At 35.5% G+C, this 8,642-nt stretch overlaps 1 non-coding gene across 1 annotated transcript; it reads left to right on the plus strand.

Moving 5' to 3' along the window:
- Nucleotides 1-298: 298 nt before the first annotated feature.
- LOC129513238 (U6 spliceosomal RNA) lies at nucleotides 299-405 on the plus strand. The gene has a single exon (XR_008665200.1). It is a non-coding gene; the product is annotated as a U6 spliceosomal RNA (small nuclear RNA).
- Nucleotides 406-8,642: the final 8,237 nt, after the last annotated feature.

Genomic DNA, 8,642 nt, shown 5'->3' on the forward strand with positions numbered 1-8,642 from the left:
CTATCTAGAGCATCTCTCCAATGACTGCACTGTTTTGCTTATTCATGGAGAGATTAGGTGATAAGTTGAAGAGTCACACCATATCCCCAGCATCTCTTATGTGGGGAGGACACAAAACATGGTCAAATTTTGTAGCTCAAAATGTAGAAAGTTAATAGTATGTTGCTTTCTCTCTTTGGTTAAGAAGACTGAATGTGCCCATTCAGTCAGTAAAAGAGATGTCTATGAATGCCTACTGGCTTTGCCGGTCTTTTTGTTTTGTTGGAATGGGCAATCAGATTTAAGAATCCAAGAGATAGTGCTCACTTTGGCAGCACATATACTAAAGTTGGAAAGACACAGAGAAGATTGGCATGGCCCCTGCACAAGGATGACATGCAAATTCATGAAACATTCTGTATTTTTTCTGCTCAATAAATAATTTAAAGCATAAAGAAGAATCCAAGAAATAATAGATACTAATTTGATGCTCTCTGAACATATAGTTTACTTTGTGCTCCACATGGTACTAGAAGAAATGGAATAGCGTGTCTTAGTTTTCTGATGGTCAGAACTAAAGAAGAAAAGCATACAGACAAATTTGATTCAGCTGGATGTCATGGAATTGAACTTGAATCTGGAATACCTTGGTTCTAAGAATAGTATGCCTATAATAATAGGTTAAAAACAAAGAGTGGCATCCTGTTCATTCCTACACTCTAACTTTGGTCTTCTTGTCTGCTTTCTCTAGAGATGGAATGTAGGAGATGAGGAAAAGAAATCCCCTTAATCAGAAAATCACAATATCAAAGAAATAAAAAATATATCACCACACTTATGAATACAAGTTATAGAGTAACTCAATCTACACTATGTAACTTGATCTTCAAAGCCTCTCTTTCAAGAAGATACAGAATATTTTTATCATCTCTATCTTAGAAAGGAAGCATATGAAACAAATTTAAGGGACTTATCCAAGTTGAAAAAGCTATTAAGTTGGATGTCATCCATATCTTCTGAATCCAATCCCTTTGCTCTTTTGACTCTTAACATTTTTAATTAAGATAGGCAGTAACAAAACAACCTTACATCTCAGTAGCTTACTCCCAAAAGTTTCTCACTCTTGCTTACATGGCTTACATGGTTTCGCAAAGTGTTCTTCTCACATGGGGACTCTGGCTATAAAGCTCCCCTGTCTTGCAGCTACACCATCTGGAACTTGATGTCTCCTGAGTTTCTGAGATAGAGCAACTGAAAGGTCTCAGGGAAAGAGCACTGAAGGGTCTCAGACCAGCAGTTAAATACTTTATCATTTCTTCTCACAAACCATTATCAAAAAAATAGTCACATGGTGGGAGATCTCAGCCTTGTGTGAGCCCAGAGGGGATGAGAATTGGATGTGACTAAGTGCTAAAAGTCTTCTGGTATGGTGATTTTGTATAAATAATATTCACAAGTAGGAAAAGGAGTATTAAAAATAAATATGAGAGGCAACTGGGTGGCTCAGTGGTTGAGCATCTGCCTGTGGCTCAGGTTGTGATCCCAGGGTCCTGGGATTGAGTCCCACATCAGGCTCCCCTCAGAGAGCCCCATTCTCTCTCTGCCTCTCTCTCTGTGTCTCTCATAAATAAATACAATCTGTAAAAAAATAATTTTCCATACCAACGTTTTCTGCAATTTCTGTTTCTATAAATTACAGAATTAAAAGATAATATCCCTTTAAGTTAAATCCAAAGCACGTCATATATGCTAGCCACATTTAAAGTGCCAATAGCCTGAAAGGCAGCCAGCTAAAGCATTCCTTACACTCTGTGAAAACAACAACCTATATTGTCCTGAGATTGTTGTCAATCCTTATTTAGGAACTGAGATTTTAGGTGGATCCAACTTAATGCCAAACAGAGAGAAGGAATAAGTATAGCAGCAGATTTGCTTATTTATTTATTTTTCCTAGTAGCAAGGCATTAAAAACTCCCAAGATCTACTGTATTACTTCAGAGAGGTAGATCTGTGATTTTATTGTATTTTTTTGTAGCTAGAAGTGTCTGATAATTATGGGGAAGGATTATCATTCAATATTGCTCTGAACTCAGAAAGCTTTAGAGAATAGCTAGGTAAATGACCAGAGCAATCTTATATCTTAGAAATCAAAGAAACAGCATGATTTAATGGAAAAAAAGGTGAGCTGCAGAGTCAAATGTCCTTGCTTTGGTTTTTGATCATACCATTTGTTGAGCCTCGGGCCTATTGAATGTAAAAAAAGATATAAATATTAACACCTGCCTTATTGGGTAACCAATGGGACAGGGTTTTATTTGTTTTTTTGTTTTTTGTTTTTTGTGACAGCAATCTCTATACTGCAAAACACTAAAATCAAATTTAGTGGTTATTGAAAATGTGTTGGGTTGATATAGAGGAAATGAAAGACCAAATTCTGTGACACATAAGAACCAGGGTCAGACCATTAAAAATGTGGTCAGAACTTTTTGCCCTGAAGATTCTTCCGTTCCTAGTTCTTATTGCTGATGATACAAGCATAGTATACTCTGTTCTTTCTCCTCTATGCAGGTACAGGAAACTTAGAGCTCATTTCATGGTTAGAAACAATGATCATTTTTAGAGCTTTTCTTTCCAAACCCATTTTCCATGATTAGTGAAATAGCATGTGTGTAGGGGGAAAAAAAGAAAAAGGAGCTTTAAGTGTTTAAGCATGCTGAAAATATGAAATAATTTTCTTCCTAAAACATTTGCCTATAAAGATATTACATATGATCAATAGTGAGGCTTAATCCACTTTAAGGAAGAGTACGTATTTATATCCAGCAAATAACATGTGCTCCTCTAAACAAAATGTATGTGAGTGAAGTGCTGCAATTTAAATTGCAGAGGTGAACTTGATCAAACAAATGAGTACTTTAAATAAATGAAGAAACTAATGATTAAAATTCAAATTCTACTGGGTAAAATATGTGGCCAGTGTTGCAAAGCAGTATGTCTATGCTACTATGGTGCTATTATTTTAGTTCAAGCTAGTGGGTTGAAGAATAATGTTGGAAAAGTCTGCTTTTTGGTTACAGACACTACTGCATATGAACTAATTTGTTCTGAACTATTATCCCCAACTTCAAACTTTTTCTGGAGCCAGGATTTTAACATGTGTCATTTTCAACAGCCTAAATAGCCAGAGGATTAGAAAGGTGCTAGAAAAATATAGATAGTAGGGACAGAGACAGTGAGTGTGGATGTGTGGTGCTCCTTAGAGGTGGAGGGCCTCTGAGGAGTTGAGAATAAGCAGAGACCTAAGTCAGTTATACAGAGTTGGAGGGTCAAATTTGGAAGCATACATTTTATTTGCATCTGGAAGGTGGATATTGGGTGCAAGAGCCCAAGTTTAGAGTGCCATTGGTGTTTTGGGAGAGAAGCCATTGTGGCTGCTTTGGCATGAAGAATTAAAAGAAAGGTCCTTGAAACTAGATCCTAGAGGGCTTCAAAGATCAGAATGAGAATTGCAGATTCACTTATAGGTATCATGGCAGCTATTGGAGGTTCTGGAGTAGGAGAGAAGGACATGATAAATTTGTGTTTTAAGGACTTCTTTGGCCACAGTATGGAGAACAGCCTGCAAAAGATTAGTGTGCAAACATGGAAACAACTTGAGACATCTGCAGCAAGCCAGAAGCCCACTTTCATGTACCAAACACATGTCACGACTGTCGTTTAGGGAGCAAAATAATATACAAAATAAAAGACTGAAGCCCAATTCTGATACTGCTGAATTTTGTGACTGTTTGCTTACTGGTTTAATACTCCTTGACAAAGTTGACAATTCTGAAATCTTTAAAGTCTCAATTCCGCTTATCAGTAAGGTAGAATGATACCTGACTTCCCCTCCACATGTAAAGGGGACAGGATCAAAAGCAGCAGGATAATGTGAATTAAAAGCACTGAGAAAATCATAAACTTCAAAGCATGATACTCTACGAATGCTGGGTATTGTTATGCATAATTATCTATCCTGATTTGACTTCAGCAAAGGACTTTTTTTCTCTAAATTGATCAAAGAGAAACCAAGCATCATTCTGAACTGCAACTAAATCTGGCTGTATCCTAGGTAAATTAAGTGGAATCTAAAGATGATCATTTAAGTTTTTTTTTTTAGAAAGAGAGTTTTTCTTTGAAATTCAGGTGGCATAAAATTGAGCAACTTGAAATATTTAAAGCTGGCGGGGTCACTTTAAAAAAATATATCTGTGAAATGTCATTGTTATCATTATGAAATGGAGCCATGGTGGTTTAACTGTCTGTATTGACGATTATAGCTGTTTCTCAGGACACTTTGACATCTGTCTATGCCCAGAGAACCTGGCCTCTTGTTCCGAAAAACCACAAAGCATAATGAAGTGGTGCTCCTGCTTTTTGTAGAATTTAATCTAACTCATTTTGAGTGACAGGAGAAACAACATGATGTTTCCCCCAATGTCCTCATTCTTTCATCCATCTTGCTTGTCTATTCTCCTTTTTTTCTCATTATATTGAAAATATTGAGACCTTTAAACAAATTGACATGACTGGTTAAGGAGTTCAGACTTGCTTTTGAACTGTTTTCATCTATTTGAGTGCCCCTTGCTCTGTGTTAGACTAATTGCTCCCTCCCTCATAATCTGATTCAGTCCTTTCTCTCCAAGCTCCTCACCCAGAGCTTCTTGCCACATTTCCTGTGACATGAATTCACAACCGAAAGCCTTTCTTTTTAAGAAGAGGCAGAGGATAAAGGTGAGGAAGGGAAAACAATGAAAACCATTTTTAAGAACATTGCCTTCCTTCCCAACAAGTCTTTTTTGGATAACATCACAACATGTTATTTGTGATCACAACTCATATTTATAGAGATCTAGAATTGGCAAAATGCTTTTTTATAATATGTGTTAAAAAAACAGCAACAACCTTGGACACATGTAGACACATATACCATGAGAGAACTAGCATTTTATGGAGCAGAAACTGAAGCATGTATGCAAAAGCATGTTGTGGAACAAGGGAAATAGACCTGTCTTTCCATTTTAATCACACTTTCCTTCTCTGGACTCAGAGTTGCCTGGAAAAAGTATGTTAGTATAGTCTTGTAAATGAGTGAGTATACTCACTCACAAGGAACGTGCTATTTTAATTCAGATACCAGTGTATCTGTCCTGACAGGGATTAGAAGCATAGAGGAGAGTCTTAGACGATGGATCTACATATGCTGCAATCTGCCCCTTCCCTCATAATTGCTTAGTAAGTGCCCACTTATTCAACAGGTGTTTGTTGGTCACTTATCAAGTGATGGTTAATGTGATAAAAATATGAGAAAATTAGGAAAGAGAAGCAAATGACCTACATTTACTAGTGAAGGCAGGAAAAAGAAATATTCCTGAATTCCAGTTTAATTCTCTACACGTTATGTCATACTGTGCTCCAACTGCTCTTAAATATAGTGATTTTGTTTAAAGAATATGACTTTTGCACAAACTATTTCTATAGAAATTATTTATCTAAAAGAAGATATACTTCAAATGGATGAAATAGTTTATGAAATGTGTAGATCAGCTGTTGGATGTTTAAAAATCTATAACAACTATTCCTAAATGACGACTAGTAGATAGAAATTAGAGAATTAAGTCAGGAAATAAAAATACTGTTATAACAGATAACAAATTAGTGATGATTTTTAACTTACACATACCTCATTAATACATCGCAAATAGGAAATGTGTACAAAGAAACTTGCCAAAAACAAGAGAAAAAGCTATCAAAATCCACATAAAATACATAGAAGAATTTTCTTCATAACTAAAAAGGAATAAAATAATGGGAAAAGGAAAATATATTGTAAACATATTCTAAATTATGTCAGTGAAATGTTTCACATTATAATCATCAAAGGACAGAAAAATCCACTGTGGTTAATTAAATAGTAAATAAATCTAAAAACAATACATAAAGGAAAACTGTGAGGTTTATTTTCATTAAATCTTAAATAATTTAACAAAGAATCAGTTAAAGAATTTTTAAGAGAAATGATGGCATGATGGCATGTATTAGATCACACATCATTTCACTATTTTTTTTCAGTGGCATTAATGGCATGTTTATTTTCTTGAACAAAACTTGTGTGTCAAGGACTTTTAAAGATTTCACTATATAACTAGTTGATGGATGGTGAATATGTCATTTCTTCTTGTTTTTTTGCAGCATAGTTCTCCAGGTGTTTGATTATGCATTTTTTTAATTTAAGAAGCAGTGCTAAGCTAAAATGGACACAGCAAGACCAAGATTTAATAATTATATTTTTCCAGCTGTGTGTATTACCAGACCCATAATTCTGAGTCATCTACATTATTCCTAATCAAGGAAACACCTATGATTCAAGCCCTTTAAAGTGATCAAAATAATATTTTGAGATAAGGAGATGACATTTTGAAATGCTCATCTATTCCTATAACATCTCAGAACTTGGGGATAATTTGTAAATAAGTAGAGGCAGGTGATAGGTAGGTAGGTAGGTAGGTGGAGTGATAAGTAAAGAGGTCCTTGCATTGTATGTAAAATGTTACATATGAAAGCTATTATTTCTAAATTTCTAAATAATCAATTTTATTAGACAAAATGTGCCACTTTAAAATTACTTTAAGTCTGTAAAATAGTAGTTTCCAGTATTTATTAATTACCGTCTAATTAAAGGATGTGCTAAATAGCTTGAAAGGTCATCTCACAAATTCTCTCTTAAAAAGATCAGCTTTAAAAAAAAAGATCAGCTTTATTGAGGTATTGATATACAAAAACTATATATATATTTAATGTGCACAACCTGATGAGTTTGGGTTTCTTGACTTCTTATAGTATGTTGTAGACATTTGGTTTTTTAGTTTAGATACTCTAGCCATTTTTATGTACCAAGTCTTCTTTGGCATTTTTTCCTTAGAAGCCAGAATAAAATTATCCAGTTTCTGTGATTATTCTGGAAGACACAAACCCTGCATTTGGGCCCTACTGTTGACACTGTCATCTCAAATATTTCTGCCTTTCCCAATACAAGGTTAAAAAAAATGATTAGTTAAAAAGGAGAGTTTGCCAGAAACTTAGTGACTTGCTTAACAAATACTTTCTATTTATTTTTGGGGTTTTTTTGGTCTTATTTGGAATCATATATATTTGACTGATATCACCTTGAGAGATCCTAGCCAAGCTAAAGAACATTTTGTTTATAATAATAGCTAACATTTATTTGATGCATATAATTTGTGCCAGCTTTTTTTTTATTGTTTGGCGTTTAGCATCTCATTTAATCCACACAATAATTGTATGGAGATGGGAAACAATGACATCCATTTAACATGAGAAAAAAAGATGTGCAGAGAGGGAAATACTGTACTCGGGATCACTTACGCACCCTGGGTAGAGCCAAGCTTTGCACCCAGGTAGCCTGGTGCTGGTTCTCCTGCCTAGCAGCTTCACTCTAGCTATCCTGTGATATGGTTAAGACAAGCTTAAGCAGCAGAGTCAGTGATTTTCAGTTTTTTTTGTTTGTTTGTTTGTTTGTTTGCTTGATTATATCTAGGCCCTGGTATTGGTTTTAGGGAATTATCAGTCTCTTCAGAAAGGAATAAAACTCACAATTAGTCATGTAATCATGTTTGGGAAAACTGAACAGTAGCAGATCTCTACTGGAACACATTTCCTCTCAGTTCTCTTGTAATAATTCACATGTGACATTACTCTGTCCTGTCTCTCTCACTTTATCACAGCTCTTTCTCAGTGTAACCTGAAGAATCGTTTTCTTCCACACACTGTCCAAATATTGATGGTCTACAGGATTTTTGACTCAGGTCTCCTTTTTATCAATTTCTGAGTGGTATGAGCTATATAGCATCAGTGACCACCTGTGTGAGCTATTCAGCATCAGTGACCATCATGACTTCGGAAGTGTCGGGATTCAGAAATCTAGACCATGTTTTTCTGTAGGGTCGGGATTAGTAGATACATTGTCTCTTTAGGAGCTATGCCAAGATCTTCCAAAAGGGTAAAATACCAGAATTAAACTCATCCAAATGCCTTTTCCTCCTATTTTTGTTAATCATTAGCATACTACCCCAAGGAGAAGTCACATGTATACTTTGATGCCTTTCTCACTCCCTCTCCCTTTCATATTCTTCACTGAGTCCTGTAGATTTTTATTTCTCAAATGCTGTTTAAATGTACTTCCTCCTTCTCATTCCTTTTATCGTTGAAGTACTTTAAATTTTTATATCTGATTTATAGTCTATTGTAATAAACCCCTGCTTGGTCTTCATTGATTTTTTTTCCCATCTTGTTTATTTTCCACTTTAAAACCCAGTATTCTTGGGATGCCTGGGTGGCTCAGTGGTTGAAATGTCTGCCTTTGGCTCAGGTCATGATCCCGGGGTCCTGGGATTGAGCCTCACATCTGGCTACTGGCAGGGAGCTCCATTCTCCCTTTGCCTATGTCTCTGCCTCTCTCTCTCTCTCTGTCTTTCATGAATAAATAAGTAAAATCTTTTTAAAAACACCCAGTATTCTTTCAAAAAATGCACTTTCTTGGTGTTGCTTACATGTTACAACCTCTGACAATTCCACACACCAGTGGAAAATGGCTTGACTCTTTA

The sequence above is a fragment of the Nyctereutes procyonoides genome, unplaced genomic scaffold, assembly GCF_905146905.1.
Source record: "Nyctereutes procyonoides isolate TBG_1078 unplaced genomic scaffold, NYPRO_anot_genome, whole genome shotgun sequence".
Lineage (NCBI taxonomy): Eukaryota > Metazoa > Chordata > Mammalia > Carnivora > Canidae > Nyctereutes > Nyctereutes procyonoides.